The 26,438-nt window shown below is 38.6% G+C and overlaps 1 protein-coding gene and 1 pseudogene across 7 annotated transcripts in view; one reads left to right on the forward strand and one right to left on the reverse strand.

Moving 5' to 3' along the window:
* LOC113924469 overlaps nt 1-15,376 on the forward strand; it is a 30,005-nt pseudogene extending 14,629 nt beyond the window's left edge.
* Nucleotides 1-26,438, reverse strand: part of PDGFC (platelet derived growth factor C) — a 202,505-nt gene that overhangs the window by 160,218 nt on the left and 15,849 nt on the right. The gene's annotated exons all lie outside the window — the stretch shown is intronic.

Here is a 26,438-nt window from a genome sequence, read left to right on the forward strand (position 1 = left end):
ACTCCAAAATCAATTCACAGCCCTTTTGCCGTCATTCGTGGACAAGTGCATGTGCAGAGCTGTAAAAACTTTGAGTCATCCAAGGCCCACGTGGCCAGCTTGTCCAACAAGGCCATGCTCTGCCTTCTTGTTTCTGCTCTCCACTATAAAAAAGTATCCTTTCCACAGTGCATTTAGTGACAGGTTTTTTGCATTTTTGTCCTTTCTGTTGGTGATCACACTGTTTAAAAAGGCCGCAAGCATACCCGGAAGTGCTGTCTAATGTTCCGAAGCACAAAAAGGATATAATGTGACTTATTAGATAAGCTTCATTCAGGCATGAGTTATAGCACCTTTGGCCGTGAATTCAGTGTCAATGATTCAACAATGTACATTAAATAAGGTGTCTCTAAACAGAAATACATACAAGTTAATCTATTTATCAGTTGATTAAAATGTGACTAAGGGCTCAAAGAAACCTGATCCTAGGAGCAATGGCTCAGTATTCACTAATTCACTAATTCCATGTTTGTAGTGACTTTATAGAACGTAACTATCATGAGTAACAAGAACTGACTGCATATGCTGGATTTATGTTAAACAATGGCAATACACAATTAAAAAACACAACTCTTTGCTCTTAAACTCAAATGTCAGGCACTCACTTCGTAAAACTTTAAAATACAAACTCACAATTACTAGAATGGAAATATGATCAGCGGAAATATGATCAGCAAGGCGAAATTACAAATCAGTACCTTTCCTTTTCCTACTATGTAAAAAACATAAACATCCGGTCATTGCAGATTAATATTAAAATATAACTTACCATTCTTTTCTTTTTTTTTTTTTTTTTTGGCTGCAGTCAACTAATGCCAAAAATGCCCAGCTTATCTGTTAGCTATATGACTTCCTACCACAGGCTGATACATCTTATTAGCTAAATCCATATGTGCCTATCATCTCCATAGGCTGAGTTTCAAAAGTATCTGTCTTTTGCTTGTCCAGGATATGAATTGTTTCCCCTGGGTAAGTGAACTTCAAGCCTTGACTGCATCTCAAGAATAAGTCACAACTTGGAGACATGAGAACCTTTGGAAGATAATTTCCGCCACACTTCAGGTCTCCCTCTTCCCTGCAACATACACCCCCCACCCTGAGTCACTCCTTTCCAAGAAAGGGGAAGGAACTAATAATCCTCCGTTCCATTGTGGGGTTTTTTGCATTTTCATTTTAATCACCACATGCTCATAGGAGCTAATACTCTTAACTGGTCTCACAAATGACTTACTGTGTTTACTGTGTCCAAAACAACAACAACAAAACCAGCTTCCACCTTTTCTCCTTGATCTACCAATGCCAGCTCTCAGCTTTGTGTTATTTCATCCTTTGGTATGATAAACAAAGAAAGGCAGAGAATGTGTCCATTGTTCCCTTATCATTCTGCACCCTTCTCCGACTCCTGTGCCTCCTTCTGTGACCTCAGGGCACTGACCTTGATAGTCTACCAGACCAGGCTCCCTTGCCCTCCAGCATCTAACTGGGTTTGGTCAACAGGAAGCACTGACTGAAGTTCAAAGGACAAAAGGAGAGAAAGATTGAGTCATTTATTTCCTCTACTCCCTGTCTCACTCAAGTCCTCGAGTGCATTTAGTCTCTAAGTCAGGTGACCTCCTCCTCCAAACCCCTGTCCTTAATGACTCTCCAAGTATGACTCAGGGACCCCTTGGTGTCCCCAAGGCCCTTCCAAGAGGTCCATGACATCAAAATTATTACATGTTGCCTTTTGCGTACCCATTCTCTCTTGAGGGTACAGCAAAGTTTGTTAATGCCAACATGACATGGTATCACAACAGACTGAATGCAGAAGCAGCAATAAACATCCAGCAGGGGCGCCTGGGTGGCTCAGTTAAGCGTCTGACTCTTGGTTTCAGCTCAGGTCGTGATCTCAGGGTTGTGGGACGGAGCCCCGCATCAGTTTCCGTGCTCAGTGCGGAGTCCGCTTGTCCTTCTCCCTCTGCTCATCCCACCCCAGCCCCTCAAATAAATAAAAGAATAAAATCTTAAAAAAAAAAAAAGAAATGAACATCCAGCTGTCTTCCATTATATGAGATATTAAGGAAATTTGCAAAAGTGTAAAACAGGGGCGCCTCAGTGGGCTCAGTCGGTTTCGCGACCGACTCTTGATTTCAGCTCGGATCATGACCTCTGGGTCCTAAGATCGCACTCTCTCTCTCGCTCTCTCTCAAATAAATAAATAAATAAATAAATAAATAAATAAATAAATAAATGTAAAATAATTTCACCGTTATCAATAAAATTCTTCTTTGAAAAACAAGATTTTTTAATAAGATTATGTTACTTAGGTTAACATGTAATGAGTATATTGTTACTTTTAAAGTTTCTTCATTATTAAGTTTCCATCTGTTTCCTGTCAGGACCCTTCCTGCCACAGCGGGCATCTCCTTCCAATCCCCTTCTAAAGGCCCATCCTTCTGACTTGATGGGTAAAACAGACTAGACACCCAGTTATGGAAGTGATAACTCCATTTTGGTGTCAGGTGCAAGTCCTGTCCTCCAACGTAATTTGTCTGAGGCCTTGCATTTGGCAGTTATTGCATGATGGCCCAACCTTTAGCAAAGCTGTTACTCTGGTTAGCACTGGGATTTCAGTTCTTTGGGCATATGTCTTATCAATCAGGGAAGATGAGAGGGGTAAAAGGATGTTTTTGATCCAAAAGCACTAATAAAAGAGGTTTAGAGAGTTGCAGTCTAAAGAGAGTATGTGATGAATTCAGTGGCCTTGCTGAACTTCATTTAGCACTTCAACAAACGAGTCTGGGCACAATGATGCCAGTTTATATATAATCATAAATCGTTTTAATTACCAAATGTTTGTTAACAAAAATAAAACCTATCAAATGAAAAGAGCCTCTGTTCTTGTCTTCAGGAGCAGTAAAGGAAAGAAAGAATTACAGAACATGAATTAAAATGAATAGGAGCATCCCATGAAAATAGTGCTCTTGACTAATATTTAATATCCACAGTATTTTATTATTTTAGTGAAATAATCATATTATAAAGGACATGTGCCATAGGATTCCATTTTTGTGAAAATAGAAATGTAAATACGTACAATAAAAAAGATGGAAGGTTACACACCAAAATTTAGCCTGAATGAACATGTGGCCAAGATTCATGAAAGGAAGGAGAAGCACATAACACAGCCTAAAAGATCTAGGGAAGGCTTCTTGGACAAGGCAACACAGAACTGGGAGCCAGAATTAAAGCCATCACAATGACAAAGGGTATACCAGGAAGAGGGCAGAGCACATGCAGAGCTGTGAGAAGGCATGATGTTCCAAGTCTGCAGTTTGTTTCATGTGGTAGGACCATGAGGTAAAATGAGGGGTTGAGGGTGAAAGACTTTGAAAGACTAGATTAAAAGATTTGAAAGCCATGCTAAGAAACTCGGATTTTATCAAAAAGCAAAGGGGAGCTGTTGGAAGTGATACAATGGACAGTTAGATATGAGCAGGGAATGGGACTTTCTGACCATTAAAAAGATAAAAATCAAGAAACCTCCAACCACCCTGAGAACACAAACAGCTGGAAAAAGCCCTGGGGAGCATGCATGGGTCCTTCCCTATAACTGCTGCTCTACAGTAACCTATAGTTACATTAGAATACATTAACATTGCGGTTTACACACACACACACACACACACACACACACACACACACACACACACACACACACGGGGGATGGCTGCCATGACAGTTCTGACAAACACAGAGAGAGCCAAAAACTTCCCCTTCCACTGGTTGGAGGAGTCCCTTAGATGACTGGAGACAACCTCAGCAGGAGACTGACCTAGCTATGACCCCTTACCTACGCAAACATAAAAAGAAAAGACACCCCTAACCCCAGTGCAGTTGCCCCCTCTGGGCTGCCCACCCCCCCATCTTGAAAGTGTACTTTCCCTTTAACTGCTATTAAACTCTTGCTTACTTGAGAGTTTGGCTCTGAATTCTTTCTTGGCCAAACTCAAAAACTGAGGTCAGCACAGAGGTAGGGAACGGACCCCCAAAGACAGGAGTTTTAAGAGACTGACGTTTCTGACAGCAGTGTAGATGATGTAGGGAATGAACTACATGAATGGAAGGAGAATGGCAAATTGGAGACCAATGCATAACCCAGGAGACTGTGATGTTGTCTATAACTCAAGTTGCAGCAGAGGTGATGGAAAGCAGTATTTAAGACATAGCTAGGAAGCAGAAACGAGATCTTGGAAAGCATTTAAATATAAGGATAGAGATGGCAATGAGGAATTCAGATTTCTGATTTAAACAATCTGGTGAAAAGTGTTATTATTCCCTTTGTTACAGAGTGAATGTTTGTTTCCCCCCAAAACTCATATATTGAAAGCTAACCTCCCACATGATTTTATCAGGAGGTAAGACCTAAGGCATGAGGGTGGAGCCCTTTAGACAGACAATATTAGTGCCCTACAAGAGTTCCCACATCCCTTCTACCATGTGAGGTTAAGGTGAAAGGAAGCAGACCCTCCCCAGATACATAGCCTTGTGGGTGCCTGATCTTGCACTTCACAGCCTCCAGAACTGTGAGAAATAAATGTCTGTGTAAACCACCTAGGCTATGGTGCTTTTGTTACAGAAGCAAAATGGACTCAGACATTCCTATACGATATAATTTTTGAGAAGAATTAACATGGGAGTTAAGAGCACTTTTGAATACACTGGCATTGAGGTATTAAGGAAACATTCAAGTAGTTATGACCAGCAGTCATTTGGATATGTGGGTCTGAATGACAAAAGTAAGGTGTATGCAGAAAATACAGATCTGAAAATTATCAATAAATATATGGTTATTGAAGCCACAATCATGGAAGAAAATTTCACAAGAAAAGTTTACAGGAAAAGAAGAGGGTCAAGAATGCAATTCTTGGAGACATCATGATTTAAAGCTTTTGATTCTTGTTTCTCAAAAATTAGTGTGCTTAAGATTCTGTGCGGGGCTGGACAGAGTGCTACAACCTTTCCATCACAAACCCAATAGGAGCTATTTCCTCTGCATATCTCTACAATAAAACTCAAGAGAAGAATCCAAGAAACCACTTAGTTTCAAATAAGAAAGGCATAATCACCTATTGGAACATGGTGGGAAAAATACCTTTTAACATACATGAAATCTCTGATTTTTCTATGACCCCACAATCTCTAATATTTTTGGAAAGTCAAATTTCTTTCTGCAGCAATTTTATTCCTGGTGGGGGAAAAAAGGTCACCTAAGGTAACGTTCTAGAGAATAATGAAGAAATATAAGAGCCATAAAACTGCTAGAGGAGGCAGTTATGTAGACATGACCAGGAGGAGAGAGAGGATGGCCAATGGGAAATTGCCAGGGACCACCCAGTCTCTGACCAGACACCACCCAACCCCCTTAGACCAACCCCTTTTGCAGTTTAGAACAACCCAGTAAGCAAAAGATACAGGTCACAGGGACTTGCTCAACTTTGGAGCATGCGCACTTAAGGAAAACCCTGTTGGCTAGTAACCCCAAGGCTGTTACAACAACATAACATCATTTGCATTGCGGTTTTGCCCTTCCCCCTCTCCCACCGTGGGTATCCCTGGGCACTCATGGGAAGATGGAAAACAGGTACATGTGCAAAAGGCTGGAGGGGAGGAAACCAGGACAACTCCAGAGGGTGGTTTAATAATGACAAAATGGGAAGAAGGAGACAAAATAGGCCCCCATAAAACAAATAAACGAACAAACAAAAAAACAATGCAGAACTCAGAGGGCTGCTACCCATCCCAGCGTTGGCCTGCTCCTACTTCTCTGGAGTGAGTGTACTTTTGCTTTGCTAAATAAAACCTTTTTCTGTTTTAACTCTCTCAAATGAATTCTTTCTTTTGAGAAGACAAGGACCAAGGAATTTTACAATTCACTACGTGGTAACAAAACCAGGACCTGAAAATTCTTCTAAACTTTAATACTGCAATTAATATTAATATACTATGTTTACTAATTATAAATTAATATATTACATTTGTATATCAGGTTGGCAAATATTAAAGGCATTATACCAAAGTAAAATGGTACTCTTACATAGTTCTTATGAAAAGACATTTTTATAACCTTTTTAAAGCAACAGGATAATAAATATTGAACATACTGAAAAAAGCAAAATTTTGATTCAATAATTCAACTTTCTAGGAAGTCATTCTAATGAAATAAATAGAAAAAATATGTATCTAAAGAATAACCAAAGTGTTCATTGTATAGTAGTGTATAAGAGTCAAATTAAAAAAAAAAAAAGTCAAATTTAAAATAATCTTAAAGTCCAACAATATGGCACTTCTTAAACCAGATTCCACTGGTAGGAAACCTATGAAGCAGTTAAGAATGGTATGATCAATGTTTGTTAATCAGAAACTTATGACCCTGAGATCCCTACAACTTTATATAAAAATTTCTTCTAGGGGCGCCTGGGTGGCTCAGTCGTTAAGCGTCTGCCTTCGGCTCAGGTCATGAAGTCCTGGGATCGAGCCCCACATGGGGCTCCCCGCTCCGTGGGAGGCCTGCTTCTCCCTCTCCCACTCCCCCTGCTTGTGTTCCCTCTCTCGCTGTGTCTCCTCTGTCAAATAAATAAATAAAATCTTTAAAAAAAAAAATTTTCTTCTATATGCATTCTTATGGGGAAAAGATGTTCCACAGATTTCTGCAGAGTATCAGTGAGTTATAACACAAAAGATTTTAAGAATCACTGATAATGACAAGCAAATGTTTATATAGAAAGATATTTTATAGAGTGAAAAAAGCAGATTAAAAAATAACATATCCTTTCATCTCTTAATGGACACATGGATGGATGGATGTGGATATGCTTCCATTATCTTGGCTATTGTAAATAATGCTACAATAAACATAAGGGTGTTAATTAATATTTTATATTATAGTATTAAATTAGTGTTTTCATTTCTTTGGGTAAACACCCAGTAGTGGGATTACTGGATCATATGGTATTTCTATTTTTAATTTTTTGAGGTATCTCCATATTATTTTCCATAGTGGCTGCACATTCCCACCAACAGTGCACAAGAGTTCCTTTTTCTCCATATCCTTGCCAATTTCTTGTCTTTTTGATTCCAGTCATTCTGACAGCTGTAAGGTGATATCTCATCGTGGTTTTGATTTGCATTTCCCTACTGATTATTGAGGTTGAGCATCTTTTCATGTGACTGTTGGCAAATCTGTATGTCTTCTTTGGAAAAATGTCTATTCAGGTCCTCTGCCCATTTTTTAATTGGATTTTTTTTTTTTTTGGTGTAAAGTTATATAAGTTCTTTGTATATTTTGGATATTAACCCATTGTCAGAAGTGTCCATCAACAGATAAAGAAGATGTGGTATATATATATATACATATACATACCATGGAGTATGACTCAGCCATAAGAAGGATGAGGTATTGCCATTTGTGACAAGATAGACCTAGAGGGCATTATGTTAGGTGAAGTAAGTCAGACAGAGAAAGACAAATATCATAGGATTTCACTTATATGTGGAATCTAAAAAAAATAAAATAAAATAAACAAATAAACAAAAAGCAGAAACAGGCCCATAAATATAGAGAACAAACCGATGGTGACCAGGGGGTAGGGAGGTGGAGGGAGACTGGCGATATGGTTGAAGGGCAGTGGGAGATACAGACTTCCACTTACAGAATGAATGTTACAGGGATAAAAGGTAGAGGGAATATAGTCAATTGTACTGTATTGTGCTGTATGGTGACAGATGGTGGCTACACTTGGGGTGAGCATAGCATAACATATAAACTTGCCAAATCACTCACTATGTTGTACACCTGAAACTAATGTAACATTGTGTGTCAACTATACTTCAATTAGAAAAATAATATACATGTGAGGTCTCACTTTTGTAAAAAATAATTTGAAATGCATAAATATTAATATGTAGAAAAAGTTATAAAAGCTATGTAACAAAGTATTAAAAGTAGTTATTGCAAGTAAATTTTCGACATTTTTATTCAAAAGAAAAAAATCTGGAAATTATAAATAAGCAAACTATTAACCTAACTATAGTTTATTTGGTGATACTTTTTGCTGCTTAGAAAAATATTCGAGGGGCGCCTGGGTGGCTCAGTTGTTAAGCATCTGCCTTCAGCTCAGGTCACGATCCCAGGGTCCTGGGATAGAGCCCCACATCCGGCTCCCTGCTCCTCAGGAAGCCTGCTTCTCCCTCTCCCACTCCCCCTGCTTGTGTTCCCTCTCTCACTGTGTCTCTCTCTGTCAAATAAATAAATAAAACCTTAAAAAAAAAAGAAAAATATTCTAGACACTAGAATAGATATAATGGGTTTTAAATTTTTAAATCAAATTCGATTTGAGGTAATGATTGCATTACTATCAAATATTAGATTTTCTTTTTTTTAAGATTTTATTTATTTGACGCTTAACGACTGAGCCACCCAGACGCCCCAAGATTTTCTTTTTTTTTTTAGTATTTATTTATTTGACACAGAGAGAGAGAGAGATCACAAGCAGGGGGAGCGGGAGAAGCAGGCTTCCCGCCAAGCAGGGAGCCTGATGCGGGGCTCGATCCCAGGACCCTGGGACCATGACCCGAGCCGAAGTCAGACACTTAACTGACTGAGCCACCTGGGCGCCCCCAAATATTATATTTTCTCTTAAGTAAATGTCAAAACCAGTACAGAATATACCCCTTCAGGATCTGGGATTTGTGGTTCAGTACTGCCCACAAATTTACCCAAACCATATAATGGCCTCTCTTTCAGGCTTCAGATGAATAAAGTCTAGGCCTACATAATTAATTAATTAAAGATCATTTGATATTGAATTTATATATTATTTAGGCTCAAAGATACACCAAGTCACACACACTATTCCAATCTTCACTGTAGTTACTACATCACAAAGCTCCATTTGTTTTCTGGTTCCAAATATTGTCTTAACTTACATTATACAACAAACAACATGTGCATAAACTTGTAATATCATGACATCATGAACAATGTGAATTCACTAGAAAAATAACTGAGTCATATACAGAAACAAGAAATAACAAGCAAGTTCAACCCTACATGAAAGAAAATCCTACAATCAGCAAGGCCTTACTCTCATTTACTGGATCTTCTTTCATAAACCTAAAAAATAAAATTAGGCTCATAAAAGAGGGCTTGAAAAGATGAGTCTGTACAAACCTCATATATAAGAAAAGATATTTTTCATTTAAATGGCAATGAGGAGTTCACTTCAGAGTTGTCTCATGAGCCAAATGAAATACGGGAAGAAAATATGTTATCATTGTATATTTAAATTGTAGCCTTTTAAAATAAAATACCTTTCAAAAATATGTTACAAAAATCGACATATCTTCAGAAGAAATGGAATTAACACATCCTTCTAAGAAATATTAATTCTAGAAACTTATTATATAATAATTTTGATTGCTAACTCTGATCCTTCCACTACAAACTTTATTTCTTAGATATTACCCATATGATATAACACTGTTAACACTGATCCCGGTTTCGTGTTGACAGAAAACAGAATAAAGATGGAACCGCTACAACATATAAAGCTGTTAGTGACTTACCGGAAAGAAAGTAGCTGACTGGAAACTGGTAAACAATTGCAGTTGCTCTGCAACAGTACTTTCTAGAAGTACTTTTCCCTACTTATAATCACATGCATAGAAAAAGAAGTGATTTCCTCATTTCCACGTTATATCTAGAACAATTAACAATTCAGATAGTTACTTCACATATGAAAGGCCTTTATGATGGCAAACAATGTAAAGAACTAAAAATACACATTTAAAGAGTCAAATTATTGATGTGCAGTCACTGAACTGCAACAGAAACCATCCCATTATTGCATCAAATCAATTATTTTCTAGTTTGAAGATAGCCTTTCCATCCTAAGTATTTCAGTATATAGCCCCGGGTACCCTGAGAAAGTTTAAAAAAGTACACATATAATCCAGGAGACCTAAGCTGGTCTTCCTTAAGATTTTGGAATCACATCATGTCTATGCTAGCGAAGTGAATGCTCTAAATTTGGATTAAAAAACATATTTCAACACTAATGAGCAGTTGATTTTATCCATTCAATAATTGTTTAATAATGTAAACCAGAAAAATAAACCACTGAGTAAGAAACAGAAACAAAGAATCTCTGCCCTTTGGTGACTTCACTGTAGTAAAAGAGTTAAAAGTTCTAATTAAGAAGGAAAATGCTCAGTACTATGAGAATAAACTCCAGGTCCACAGAGGCCAGGACTGGTATCTCTTTGTATACTGGTCTATACCCCAGACAGGAGGTTCTCAAAGTGTGCTCTAGGAACCTCTGGGAGTCTGTCCACAAAACCTTTGTGGGGGTCTGTGAGATCAAAGCTATTTTTCCATAAGTATGCAGTCAAGTTTTACTGAGATTACTTAATATGTGATATCACAGTAGAGTGAGCACAGAAGCAGACAGGAGAATTTATCTCTCTTCCAACAAGCCAGACGCTAAAGATATTTTCAAAAAGTGTGAAACAATGCCACTCTTCTTACTAATTGTTTTTACTCTGGAAAACATAATTATTTTCTTCATAAATCATGTTAATGTTAATATGTTTATCACTGCTACTTCTAAATGAATTTGCTATTTCTAAATGAATAAATAAATATGTTTATACTTCCTCAGTTTTAATTTCTAATATGATAAGTATTAATAGATATAACCACACAAACAAAAGCCCTTTGGCATCTTCAGTTGTCTTCACAAGTATAAAAAGATCTTGAGACCAAGAAGACTGAGGACACATGGCCTAACACTTAGTTGGTTCTCAAGGAATACTGAATAGTGAATTAACAGGGAGGGCTTTACTAATGTAAGGATAAATGAGCTGAGATCTGAAGGGATGGACAGAAGTCTTTGAGATGAGTGAAAGACAAGTTTATAAATAGTGCTATTCAAAATGTTTTCCAAGTAGTTGAACAACTTCTAGAAAATGACCAAAAATGAAGTTGTTCTCTTACAAATGAGAAAATGGATGAGGGCCAACAGCCATGAAAAATTAATGCCTCTCAACAGACTCTACTCGGTAGTTCTAGAGAAAATCTTAGATTCAAAGCTGGATATCCAACCACCTTTCACAGGAATACTGTGCTAAGGGAAAGAGGGGAGCTTATTATTAGCTCTATCATTTTCTAGAATTAATCAGTTTAAAATGTAATTAATGCCAATGTTAATGTTATTTGCTGTTAAAAAATAATGTCAAATCAAAACAAAATAGGGGCACCTGGTTGTCTCAATCAGAGAAGTGTTTGACTCTTAATCTTGGGGTTCTAAGTTCGAGCCCCATGTTGGGTGTGGCGATTACTTAAAAATAAAATATTTTAAAAACAAAACAAAATATCAAATATGTGTTTACTCGATGATGTTTTCTTTTTTTTATTTAAGTTTTTTTAAGTTTTTTTTTTTTTTTTTTTGAGAGAGAGAGAGAGCGCGCACCCACAGGAGTGGGGTGGAGGAGAGGCAGAGGAAGAGAGAGAATCTTAAGTTCCATGCTCAGTGCAAAGACCCACATGGGGCTCAATCTCATGACCCTGAGATCATGACCTGAGCCAAAATCAAGAGACAGATGCTTAACTGACTGAGCCACCCAGGTGCCCCTCAGTGATGTTTTCTAAAACTACTCACCCATTATTCTTCTTTCAACTTTCAGAATGGTTAATAATTTTTTGGATATGTAAAAGCATGAGACTCTTCATCAAAGACAAATTAAGTTGCCTAAGTGCTAAAAGAAGATACCCCATACTCCTTAAAGAAAACTAAAAATTGAACAGAAACAGAGGTTAACTTAAAACAAACAAACAAAAAAACTTGGACTTTTTACATAAAACCCTTCATACGTTCCTGGATGACTTATTAATGAATAAAGGCAAGTTTAACAAAATCATTTCTAAGACTGTATGAAAGGGAACCAGCTGTGAAATCATTCTTCTGTATGATATCAAAAATGCACACTTGAGCACCTAGCCCTGTGGTCTGCCTAAAGGCCAGAGGGAAAACCCCTTGTTGACCATAAAAGGGCTGCCTGCATGTTCTCAGTGGAAAGTATACAGGATCTTATTTACACAAGTATAAATACATGCCATTCCTTTGTGCTCACAGGCACTCCTGAAGGCTGGCCAGAATAGGAGGGTCCACCGGCTCAATGCAAACAGGATTCAAAAAGTCTATGACACTTTCCAACATCGAATGTACTTTATTTTTCTAGCTTATCTTCTTTCATGATAAAAATATCTACAAAGCATAAGATCACTATCATTTAACAGGTGGCAGCTCTAGAAATACTTTAAAATAAGCCTTTAAGTTTCAGCAAGAGGAGAGAAAACACACTTCCATAAATAGGCACTTTTTTCTAGTAACATTACAGCTGTTTGAATGCTGAGGAATAAAGAAGAATGTATTTATGGTCGATAACAATGCCCTATGTGTTTACATTTCTTAGTAACTTAGAAGGCAAAAGTTTGAAAACTCCTGGGAAACAGCAAGTGCACAAATTACCATGACCATTTCAGGTCCAAAAAGAAAATCCTGGTAAAAATAAATGAAAAGAAAAGCATAATGCAGGTACACAATACCTGGTATGGGCGCCATGTGTGTGTATGAATAATTACAATATTATGATTACAGAACAACTGAACATGACTGTGAATACAGCGAACGGTTTCCTTTTAAAACTCCTGGGAAATTCTGATATTTCCACTTAGTAGCATGGGTTAGACACACACCATATAGATCTCAGATTATCACTCTAAGCATTTGACATAAAAACTCATCACAAGGCTAAAGTGAACGTTAGCAGTTGTTGAATCCCATTATCTTTTCCTGAGTGAATTCCTCCTAAAACATTTGTGCTTAGTGGTCTCACAGTCCAGAGAAACTCAATCACTTCCCCCAGGAACCTTTATAACCAATAATGTTTAAATGCTCTACCCACTTCTACTGAAGGTTAATTGGCACCAATGGGTAAGATAAAAAGCAAGTCTGGCTCAACCTCCGGAGTACTGGATATATCAACAGTACAGATCAGCAGTGACTGAAATACACCTTAGGACACAGCTCACTTCATCTCTGAGAAGCTCGGGAAAACTATCTCACTGATATTGACTCGAATGTTAGTCACTTTAACTTCCCAACATAGTTCGTAAATCTATTTTGATAAATCTTGCTGGTCAGAGTGTGATCCACAGACTAGCAGCATCAGCATCACATGACCATGTTAGAAACACACACTCTCAGGCCCCACCCCAAGCCTACGGAAGCAGAATCTGTATTTTAACAAGATCCCGGGAGGTTCAAATAAACATTCAAGTCTGACAAGCACTGATCTAAGTCAGTGCACGCAAATTATTTCTTTATTGTTCTCTTGTGGAGACACATTGTATTATTTTGCTGGCCTCCCTACATTAAGCCTTTTCTTTTTTTTTCATCCTAACCAATGTTATTTTTAGAAACCCCTATGTGCATTTTCAGCCTAACTGGCAGGACAGATGGGTGAAGAAAGTAAAATTTATTAAGTAGACCAGACATTTTGCTAGGAGTTTCATTAATGTTATTCTGTGAGGTAGCTCTTTGTTTCAAAATTCTACAAACTGGAGACTTAGGTGCTCAGAAAGGTTGAGTGACTAAGTTAAGGTACTGTACCTAACAAGTAGGTAAACCAGGATTTAAACTCAGTCCCAGCCTTCTGTAAGTGATATTCTCACACTCTGCCTTTTCTTCCTCTATGGATTCTTTTTATCCCAAACATCCAGACTTTCCCTTAAAATAAATATGTGGCGTTGGCAAGACAAAAGCTCCAGGGTATTCAGAGCCCTCATTGACTTCTCTACATTTAAGAAGTGACCATAAGCTGAGCAAGTCGGCTCAGCATCTAACCCAATTAGAGCTGTAGTTCTAACAAATTAAAGCAGCTATTGGAAGCAGTAAAATGTAATGATTAAGGGCATGCACCTTGGAACCAAGACAGTCTTTGCTGGAACTCCTGATCGGCTACTTGACCTTGGCCAAATGGCTTACGTTCTCCTTCAACTGGGAATAATACCAGTAATTGCCCTCATAGGTTGTTTTTGTTTTTGTGAGGATTAAAGGAATTAATGTATGTAAAGCATACGTTAATGCATGTCTGGTGTAGAGTAAGCGCTTAATAAGTGTTCACAATATTTATTATTAAATGGAATTTCTTCCTGTAGTATAACCTGCCTTTGTTTAAAAAAAAAAAGCCATTCTTCCACTTAGCTAAGCAATTGGTAATATTGTTCCAAATCAATACATTTGCTTCCTTCTCTTCTATTGATCTTAAACTCACATACATTGATCGCTTATTATTAGTGAATAAAATCCATCACCAAGTTGTATCTTTTACAGCCCTTCCCTGTCACAATCAATTCATACATCTACTGGTGCCTCGTTAGAACAGTTAACAGTAAACTGAAGACTTTTAAGACATAAACAACTGGCCAAAGACCAAGATGCCTGTCCACCTACAGGTGAGAGTTTGGGGCTTGCTCCTTACAACCCATTCACAATTCCTGATTTCCAGTCCGCCAGCAACTCTTAACAGCTCTCACCGCAAAATATATCCAAAATCTGACCGCGTACCTACTTCATGCTGGTCTAAGCCATGATGGCATTTCTTCCCTTCCTCCCCTATAGACTAACCCCAAGCAAGCAGAAATAATCATCCCTACAAAAGAAGAGCATCGCTCTTCTGCTCACCTCACTCACTCCAGCTACCCAGCTGTTGCCAATCTTTCTGGGCACACTCCTCTCTAAGGGCCTTGCCGCTCCCACTGGCTGTGCCTGCAAGGCCTTCTCCCCTATCTCCTCAGCTCTAAGGCTTTTTCCAACTCCGGGCACCGCACTGAGAGGCGCTGCGGCCCCATCCACCCACCTGCAATGGATTGTCTTGCGGAGTGGCTCCAGCTTTCCCAGCAAGAGGAACAAGCAGGCATACAGCACCGAGGCCCATTATCAGAGGCTTCGAAACTCCTTCTGCTACAACGGGCTGATTCACCGCAAGACTGTGGCTATGGAGCCAGAGGCCCACGGCAGAGGTGTGGTGGTGGTCCTGAGGCGGAGAGCTGGCCGGCGGAAAGCCGCCACCTCCTCCGTGCGGACCACCATCCACAAGAAGGCCCCGCTCACCCCCGGTAGCACCAGGCACATGAACCGCAAGCACAAGGACCGCCCAGATCCGCGCCATCCCACGCCGCCAGAAGCCTGTGATAGTGAATTGGAAACGGGCCCGCTGCACCAAGAGCTCCTGAGCACCTGTCCCCCACCTCCAAAGCAATAAAGATGTCAACCACCTCAAAAAAAAGTCACCTCAGTGGATTTCCACCACTATCCCCCCCGACGCCAGGACTTACTTTAAACCGCAACAATATTCTCTAACCTCACACACTCCCTTATCTCCTTATACACAGCACTGATCATGTTCTATTATACCAACACTTTATTTATGTATGCTACTTAACTTCCTTTCCTCACTAGAATGTGAACTCAACGAGGTCAGAGGTTTTGTACCTTCTGTTCATTGCTGTATCCCCTGTGTCTAGTATTCTGCTGCATAAGTAATGAATGCTCAGTAAATATTTGTTGAAAGAATAAATGAGGGGCGCCTGGGTGGCTCAGTCGGTTAAGCGTCTGCCTTGGGCTCAGATCATGATCCCAGGATCCTGAGATCAGCCCTGTGTTGAGCTCCCTGCTGGGGGGCGGGGTGTCTGCTTTTCCCTCTGCCCCTCCCCTGCTCGCTCGTGCTCTCTCTCTCTCTCTCAAATAAATAAATGAATAAAATCTTTAAAGAAAAGGAAGAATAAATGAATAGGGGACATCCTATTTACCCCTAGACAAATAAATAAAGTCTAGATAATTCCTAGTAGTTCAAGACATATATGTGTATGTGTGTGTATATATATATATAAAATCTCCATAAGGAAAACGTAAGACAGCAATATGCTTTCTCCTACACAAAAATCTAAATAAAAAACCAGAGATATAAAAGAAGAAAGAAAAAAACAATTTATAGAAACTAAACAATTGCTATCTCTTTTCTCAAAGCAGGGGGGGACAAACCTGATAAATTTATGAGTTTGTTAATTAAAGAGATTGCCCCATCTCCCTTAAGAGGCTATGCTCCCTTAATGTGACAGTATAGTTCAAGGAGTGGATGCAATGACCTTGTACAAATGAAACTGCAGGGGCTGACTGACAGAGCAATTACTCATCTGGCCAGGAGGATGCAGAACAACTCATAATCTTGCAAAAAGCACCTTAGGAATTTTACATACAGATTCAGCAGTTTAGTTTCAATTCTAACCTGAAAAATCCAATAGAGAGCCCCACTCTCTCTGTTATGATAACCACTCATGAGGAGTTCAACATGACTCCTGAAACCCTTCAGCTCTTATCAGAAGGATTCCAGCCCTCTGCTGCCACAAGCTAGCCACATCTCACCCAAATCAACTGCTGAACACTAAGAAATCAGAATTCATATTCTGCCTTCTTCTCATATTTGGTTGGTAATATTTATCATTCCTGTTGGATGCTTTGATATTTCTTCTTGGAACATTTATTATATTTATGAAAAAATGGATAAAGTAGGTTATGTCCTACCTATTAAAACAGCCTACAGAATATGCAAAAAGGAGTACTGTGAGTCCTACAGAAAGTACTACTTAATATTACTCACCTCTGACCAAAAAGATATAGAGAAAAAAGTTTCCAAAAATCAAGAAATTTCAAGTGAAATGCTGAAATGCTCCTTATCTACCATTTAGAATACTGGATATGTTCTCAGATTGAAGCAAAAATAATAGCTCTGGTTTCACAGCATATGGTAAATAAACCACCCAGAAATACAAACTGTATGAATCAGAAAGAGGGACCAACCCATTTTAAAGTATACTCTACAATATTTCACCCAAGATGATTTCATTTGCTTATCAATGAAAATTATAAACAGAGTATGCCAGAGCAAAGTTTTTACCTGTTTTGACAAATGACCTTGGTATTATTTCTTCATTTAGTGAGCATGGTATTTCTTTAAAGCCACAAATCCCTTTTCTGAGCAACAAGTGAGCTCAAAACTTGCCAAGGCACTGAAGGAAGAGCTCCTGCCTTTTCTCAAGAGTTCACCTATTTATCATCAAGACAACCTGAACTGCGAGGCATGTCAGGATGAGACCAACGGAGCCCAGAACTGAGGGCTACGCTTGTGTTCTAGCCCTGCTGCCAAGACCTCCGTGACTAAGAAAATGACTTCACCTCCGAGAAAACAAGACAAGGAGGGCTCCACGAGACCATACTTAAATTGCTCCCAGGACATGTTCCCCATATTTTTAAAGATTCTGTGAGCCCTGAAAATTTCCAGAACAAAAGTATTAAAAAGACATCTTCCGGTTTATTTTAGAATGCTTGAAACAATGTTTAAAATTACTTTGGTGAAGAGGGTAGAGGGCCAGAATAATGTCAGTTCCCAAACTGAGAAGGCTGGATGCAGAAATGCGCATGTGCACAGCTGGCTCAGACTCCCTAGTAGCACAGCGGTAATGAGTCATCATCAGGAATCTTAAACTGCGTAAGGAAAGGTCAGCAGAATGGACAAAAGGAATCGCCCTCGGGTCTCTTAGGATTCTTGCCACTAGGAAGTAAACGGGACAGAAGACCAATGGGGAAAAACAGCAGGAAGTCACACAAGCCCCTGACTAGCGATCTCCTATTATGGATCTGTATAGATACACAGCTGTGCCCCCCCCAACCTTGCACCATGGATGTATCCCCTACCCTCCACAGTTTATACAGAGCATTGCTTTGACACTTCCTTCCCTACTCAAAGCTCCAAATATACTTCCCTACTCAAAACCCCCTTTCTCCCTTGAGATGGCCCTAGTCTCAGGGGTCAATGCACTTTGAGGGGTTCCAGATTCTGCAGACAGAAGTTTTCACTTGAGACATGGAACCATAATAATTAAACATCAAAGTGAAGGCATTGCGATGAAAGATAAAAGCAGTATAAAAAAAAAGAGAGATTCAGGAAACAAAACATTTATGTTGTTTTGTTACTTTGTGTTTTTTGTTTATTTGTTCTTTTATTCGTTACTTATTTCATTACTTATATTTGAGATCAACTGATGAGGGGTGATATCCCAAAATGAGAGCCTCAGTCAAGGTAGAATTTCAATCACAGGCATAAAAAACAGTCTTCACTATTAGTCTTTTATTCCATTCCCTTAACTGAAAGTTTAGTGTCAGAAATAGAACTACAGTATTTCTTCCAAAAACAAAATAGTATTCCTTAGAAGAGAATTTCCTACCTGCTCTATACCTGGAGTTTGAAATGATTTTTTTCCTAAGATTTATTTATTTATTTGAGAGAGAGAGAGAGAGCAAGAGAGCACATGGGGGAGGGGGCGGGCACAGGAGGAGCAGAGGGAGAGGGAGAATCTCAAGCAGACTCCCCCTGAGTGTCTGGGCCCAACACAGGGCTCCATCTCACCACCCCAAGATCATGACCTGAGCTGAAATCAAGAGTTGTCTGCTCAGTCAACCGAGCCACCCAAGCACCCCTGAAATAATTTTTATTCTTGATTTGCTAAAAGGCAGTCAGAACAGATGAGCTTATATACTGCAAAGCGTACAAGCATGCAGTCCCAGGGTGAATGCAGTATTGGCAGAAGCTGCCTGATTTCAATAAGGGACCAGGTGCTGGTATGTCTGAAGGATACACTGTATTTAGAAAGGCAAGTCATTATGGTTTCTCAATCCATCAGGCTCAATAAACGTGCTTAGCAGGAGTCTGTATGGTCAAATACAGACCTTGGATCACAGTGCGCTATAGAATGCAACTGCAAAGGAAGGCAGGGTTTGATTTTGGAGTTTTTTTTCATGGTTTATATCACACACTTGTCTGTAAACAAAACCTGTGGTGTGTAACCTAATGGCATGTTCCAGATGTTTCCAACAAGTGTACAAAAAAAAAAAAAAAAACACAACAAACCCATAATATTTTCTTGATCTTTAAGGCTTAAGAGCAGGATGTACAGCCTACACACTAAACTTTAAGAAAAAAAAAAAAAAAGGAAAGAAAAAAGAAAACCCCATATGGTGCCAAATGTTGGCAGCTATCTTCTTTCTTCCCAGACAAAACTCTTAGGTCTTGTGAAAACAACATTTCTTGCAAAGTGCCAAAAACAACATAGATAATTGTTGAGATGGCTCTCCTCACCGACGGCTGCAACCGTCTTATTGCTTTGACTGTATCCACAGCTAGCCTCCGGGATAAACGAAGAGCCAACTTTAAATCTTAACCCCAAAGGGCCACCTTTCAGAATGCCATCTCCTAGGCTTCTAAAAACAAGTCTTGCATTTTATGTGCTTTCCTTTAGAATAGAAGAAAAACCTATTGTTTGTATTTGCCCCCCTTCCTCACTGTTCAAATTACGCTTAAAAACTGCACAGCTTTGTTTCTAGGATAGCAGTAATAGAAATTATAGAAAATTTAGCAAAGCTTAAATGTATTTTAGGAAGCAGAGTATCAACACTCCCATGGCTCCCCTACAGCACCTGTAGATAAAATAACAATAACATTTTAGCATACTTCATTCTAGTCTTTCTACATACATGGAAACATTTCTGTGGGCATACAAAAAACATTTAAAATGTTATTTCCACCCTGCTTTTTCACTTCACAGTGCAGGGTGAGCATTTTCCCAGGGGGAGACAGCGTTTTGATCACCACCCTGTATCCCATGAGTAACAACAACTTTGTAAAATTTACAGCATTTCTCATGGGAGGTTTATTGGTCGACTGGCCACCATGGGACCAGTGTTAAATTCACTGATGGTATGTGTAGCTGAAATATGAGAAAGGTGAGAACAGATTACAGACAGTGGAGAAGACTGGAAGCCCAAATGCCCATCTCTGCACAGACTCAGTTCCTTGGTGATTTCTTGTTCTTGTTAAGAACCGAAAAGACACAAATTTATTCTCTGGTATCCTAATATTAAGAAGCCTTTGAAAGATTCATGATTATTCCTTTAAATACTCAAGCCATTTAAATGTGTGTACAATATAGAAAATGAGCCATTTAATTTGAATAATGAAGAGAAGTTAAAAAGCATTCATTACCTTCTGCCTAAGGGTGTGATCTCCTTGATTAATATGCACACTAATGGGAAAGAATCTAATGCTCACTTGTTTCTTCCTTCAGAGCATTAATACCATTTGAGTTGGTCATTAAGGAGTAATCACACACACACATACACACACACGCACATACACACACACTCACACACTCACACACTGTCTGTGCTGCAATGTTTCTTTATAACAAACCAGCCTCAGGAAATTATTAATGAGGGGTTAGGAGGTTACACAGCAGTTAAACCCAGAAGAATGTGCAAAGAGAGAAGTACCTATTCAGAATTGTTGGGGAGGACTGGCAGTCTGAAAAGGAATTCCTTCCTAGCCAAGAAATTTTCTATACTTTGCAAAGCCAAAATAAAATGAGTCATAACACTTCACATTTCCTAACGGGGTATTACTAGAATGACCTCTGATTTTCTACGGAAATCAAGAATGCCACAAATGAGGATGTAGAACTGCTTCTCCTTGCCCCTCCTCCCCACCATGTTTGAGGAAATATCTGAGATGGTATAGGTCCAGTCCTGGCCAAAGCTATATTGTTTGTAACTTTCAACTTTACCTACAGGAAAAGAAGGAGTCGATAGAAAATACAAGCAACTTTTGGAGCCGATCAGAAAATAAAAGTTAACTCTGCTTAGAAGTACAGGAGCACCAGCATCCCCACCCACCACCAGCACCTTCTATGCCCCTTTTCCTGGGCCATATATGCTCCTAGAAAAAGTCAAGTCTTGTATCCCATGGTTACAAAGGGATACAGAATATGCCACCCCAAAATATGCTGCTTTGGCAGAAGGATTATTTTGAGCCTAAGGCAACTGAGAATCAACAAATGCAGGAAAAGTTCTCTGCCCTCCCCTTAACTGCCTAAAAGCAGAGCATAAACTTCCTTTTGTAAAGGTGGCATAAACTCCTCCCCTCGCCCCCACTTTCCAGTACCAGGATGAGGAGAGATACCCTTATCATCAGAGACAGAGAGATGAGTCTGCATAAACAGACCTGACTAAAATAACCCTTATTTCCCATTAGTTTCCCCCATAAATTTCTTTTTTTTTTAAGATTTTATTTTTGAGTAATCTCTACACTCAACGGCAAGCTCGAATTTACAACCCGAAGATCAAGAGTCACATCCTGCACTGACTGAGCCAGCCAGGCGTCCCTCCCCCATATATTTCCTAGCCAGTAAATTTTCCCACAATTTAAAGCCCTTTGTTAAAATGGTATACAAGCCCCCGAGTCTAATTGCTACTTTGGGTTTTTCATTCCTTTCTGTAAAGAAGCCCTTGTGCACATAAAATTTAAAATATTAACAAAATCTGTATGCCTTTTCTCCTATTAATCTGTCTTTTGTCAGTTTAATTCACACATAGCAGAACCTAAAAGGGTAGAGGAAAAGTTTTGTTTTTGGGTTTTTGTTTGGTTTTTCTGTTTGTTTGTTTTTTTTGCCTTTTTCCCCTTCTCCTACAATTCAATAAGAAATTTGAAAAGCAGTGCTGAGTTGGAAAAATCCTACTTATGTTCACAAATACATAGATCTTGGAAATGTTTATAATTGTTCAATTGCTAAATGACTTTACAATTTCATGAAATGCAAAATTTACAAATTGATAAAAACTGGCAAAAATGTCAACTGATATGTCGTTATAACAAATGGGCATAAGTTAACCGGGACTGCTAAGTGGTTTTCATGTTGAATATCATGATACTAACCTATCAAATACAATTCAAATGGTATATGATAATGAAAAGAAGGCAACACCTGCCTCTATACCAGAGCCAGCCTTAGTTCTGTGATACTAATCTAGCCAGAGAAAAGTCTTTCTCAGTTTACCCAAAATCTGAGCCTGGAGATCCACACTCCATCTGATTGGAAAGATTAAAATCCTTGCTTTCTACTGCAGACTCACTGCACCAAGGAGCAAAGCAAATCATTCCTAAATCCACAAATGTACTCAGGCCCCTAAAATGCCCCACATTTAAAATCTCTGGGCCATTTCAAGTATAAATTTTAGGGGCAAAGAGGCTGCCAGTGAAATGTCTAAATTGGTAGGAAAAATAAATAAATAAATAACCAAATCCTTCCCCCAGGAATATTCTTCTGCTTCAGACTTCCTTCCCAAAATAGCAAAATGACAAGGATTGGCCACATTAGCTTATTTGCTGTGTAACCTGCTTTAATATGTACAGTGAAACGAAACAAAAAATGTCCTGTTTATAACATAAGACATTATATATTCAGGCAAAAGGATGAATCTGCTGGATTTTAAAATACTGGGTGTTTCAAATAATTAAAACTTTTCCTAGAGCTTCAACTAAACAGCTCATTTTGCCAACATCCTCTTTGCACTTAAATGAACAAGATATTTTCCATTATAAAAGAAATCATGAAACAGTCAGAAACAAAGAATCTCAAGTCACAATATACTGATGGAGTTAGCCTAAATTACAGGTTAGTTATTACACCCAGACATATGATGATGCTGCCAAGTTTCTTAGGAAACATAATATTTATTGTCAGTTATCACTGAAGTTGATATCAATATTCATTACTGTGTAGAGAATCAAATAGAAATCTTCAAGGACATTTATTAAAAGTGTATTTTTTGTTATTCAGCAAAATTATTGATAGCATTGAAACAATCCAATCATGTTTTAAGATAAAAACTATTCTTTAACCTGGCATCTATTGCAGTACAAAGACCTAAGTCACATACAAAATGGAAAAATCAATTTTGGCAGCAAGACGAGAATGTAAACAGCATTAGGCCAATTCTCCTCAATGCTTAAGGCACTGTCTGATAAATGAAATACCTAACACTAAACATTCAATAAAATGACCCACTAATGAACTGCAAAAGCCAGTGATCTTCCTCAACTTTCTAATACACAACCAAAGAAATTTCCTTGGTATTTTTTATTAATCTAGTTAAATCCCAGATTTAAACACACAGAGGATTTAAACATTTTTTTCCAGCACCAAAACAATACATGAAAAGATGAGTGAAAAATCTGCAATCATTTAAAAATTTGTGGGCATAAAAACAACTGAATAATTAGTCTGAAAAAAATAGTAAAGTTTGTTTTCTGTTTTGTGTGTGTTTAAGACAATCGCAAGGAAAACATGCTGAATTTTGTCTTTTTAAGGAAACACCAAAGAAAATCTTAATAATAAATGCTTGGAGTACTAAAAAAGAGCCTAAGCACAATGTTTAAATTACTGAACTCAAAAAATAAAGTAACTTCTTTAATATCTTGGATTCTATCCCATCGTAAAAGAAAGATTTACATAGTCAAGCTTCATTTGTTCATATGAGAGTTACTCATAAAAAATTATTTTATCCTATAAATAAGAAAGCCTCCCCCCTTGCACAAAAGATTGCCACTTGCAGTCACCAGTTGTGAAAAACTTCCACTTGATGAGTTGATGGTTATATGACCATCTTCCAAAAAGTCAAACAGCCAACCTATTAAAGACATCCCAGCAACTGGGTTCCTGTCCAGATTGTTTCCTAGACTAGAGTCTCAACTAAAGTAGAATCAGAAGGAATGTGGGAAGAATCTAGGACTTTCAAAAGGGTCATTAAGAATGCATTCACACTCTAGGACGCCTGGGTGGCTCAGTAGGTTAAGCCTCTGCCTTTGGCTCAGGTCATGATCCCAGGGTCCTAGGATGGAGTCCCGTGTTGAGTCCTTGCTCAGCGGGGAGCCTGCTGCTCCCCCTGCTTGTGCTGTCTCTTTCTCTCTCTCCCTCTCTCTCTCACTAATAAATAAATAACATCTTTAAAAAAAAGAATGCATTCATACTCAAATATCATCTCTACCAGCAAATGTGATTCACTGCCTCCTACCAAACCTGCTCCCCACTGTAGTTTTATCTTTGTCCCTTACATTGCTGTGCAAGTACATCATATGTTATAATTTAAATTTCTAGATATCTTTGTCTTGTAGAAGTAAAGAAATAAGATGTATACTCAACAATGCTTCTAAAACTTTACTGTTCTTAAAAATCTTGCCAGATGGTACTACTTTAAAAGTTGCCATAAAAAGACATAAAATATGTCTTCTTACCAAAAGTACCAAAAGTATGTGTGTCTGTTTTTTTCCAAATGGGTGAAACCCCAGTTGTCTAATAGCAAGAGTAAGACACTAGAAATGAGAGATTGAGAATTACCCAACTATCTAAGAAGCAATCAGTGTTCACTGTCAGTAACCAATACATCTCACTCGCCCAGCATGGGAACTAAGGAGGTCAGGATGCAACTGCCTGAATTCACTGCCTACAGAAGCCAGTCTTCACCCCTGCTAATTCTGGATGACTTCAAAACGAATATAAGTGAAGACAATTCACTCTCCCTCACAGAGATAAATAAAATGAATGTGAAAATAAATAGTTTGGTCTCCAAGAGTCCTGAACAACTCTCTTGCTTTAAGTCTACTGAGAAACGTGGGCACAGCCCTGTGCAGTCTGGGTACTGTCCTTATGTAAATAGCAGAGGGGATGGTTTTAATTTGGTTGTGACACCATAAATATTGGCATACTGAACATGTGCTTACTGCCATGAATTTTGAACTCTCTCTCTCCAGGGGCTGCTTCTGTTTTGTCCACATGCCAGAACTAAGGACTACTTGCCCATAATCTCATATGATCAGAGCTGAGAAAATCGACTTTATTTCCAAGGGAAAAAAATACATTCCTTGAGTGATTTTTGGAAATAATGACTTTTTCAAGATTTTTGCCTTCCAGGGGATAAATCACAGTTGTCAATCTCGAAACCCCAAAGCAGAAAAAGGAAAACCAAACTGAAAATAAGAAAGCACATGAGGATAAACCTCACATTCACTAGAAAGAACAGAAGGAGGAAATAATTCAAAACAAAAATTAGTTAAAGCTGTTGATAATGGACTTTTGATGGTCATGCTTTACAAAGTTCCCTGTTTAAAAATAATTTTCCTGGAAATGATACATTTCTTTTTCTTGTTGAGGAAATAACATTCTAAGCAGTCATCACTATAATTTTGCTAATAAGGTTCTTTGTACATTCATTTTACTCAGTCTAAGCAGAAAGATGAAGAGGCCTTCCAGTGTATCCCTTTTTAGTTCCTCAAAATGAAGCCAGACATCAGTTACATCCCTCAGTTGTGAAATATGCACCAAAAGCATATGCCTTCTTTAGGGCCTATCAACGATGACCTATGAGACCAGATGTCAACATGACAACAGAACTGGCTGTATTGGATCTAAGTGGGCTGTTTTCACTTCACTTAAAAGTCCCACCACCTAATGGGACACTGAGCTAAAGATTAGTCAGCATTTTACTCTCTGACACTTGAAAATTATGAGAGAAAAGACACATACAGAACTAGAATTTAAGATAGAGAGCAGTAAATTCTGCAATATTCTGGGAGTTTAGACCAGGTAGACATGCCAGACTGAGAGAAACGTGAAGCCTTTGTGGCGGAGGCACCTGTCAGGCTGACCTTAAATACACGTAGGCTTTGAACATGCAGAGTGATGGAAGGTGATGGTTACCCTGCCAATCTCCCCACACGCAGTAACCGGTCCATGTACTCATCATTTGATAGCCGAACTATTGCCAATGCCTTCAAACCAGTGTCGTTGCCTCTAGCTTCTCTGTATTTTACAATCATCCTGATGTACCTTTTTCTTTTTCTGAAAGCAAAACAACCAAAAAAACAAAACCCAAACCAGATCATTCAATGGATAGTTACTGATCTGTTACAGGTTTAAGAATATGAGAATGGAGGAAAAGACAGGCTACTACCATGAAGGAGCTAGTGCAGAAAGCATGTAGCCTTCTCCCAAGGACCTGTAACATGACGTCTAAACACCCTCCTTAGTGTGTCAGACAGAGTCCTTCACAATCAGTGAATAATTTCTTCAGTCTTATTTCCCACCAAATAGAGCTGTTTTTTCAATAGACTTCATGCTTTCTAACAAGTCTATGCCTTCTGCTTAGAACCTTCTTCCTTTCTAGGGAACTCTCCTTATCCTTCAAGACCCAACTCAAGTGATGGCCTCATGAGAAGCCTTTCATGACCGCGACAGGGAACATCTCTGGGTTCCTTTAGCATTCTAAGCGTATCTCTAGTGTATGAAAAGCCACATTGATTGTCGACACCAAGTACCCAAAAAACTACATTTTGTTTATCTGTTTTCAGGATGC

This window comes from Zalophus californianus, chromosome 2 (assembly GCF_009762305.2).
Source record: "Zalophus californianus isolate mZalCal1 chromosome 2, mZalCal1.pri.v2, whole genome shotgun sequence".
NCBI lineage: Eukaryota > Metazoa > Chordata > Mammalia > Carnivora > Otariidae > Zalophus > Zalophus californianus.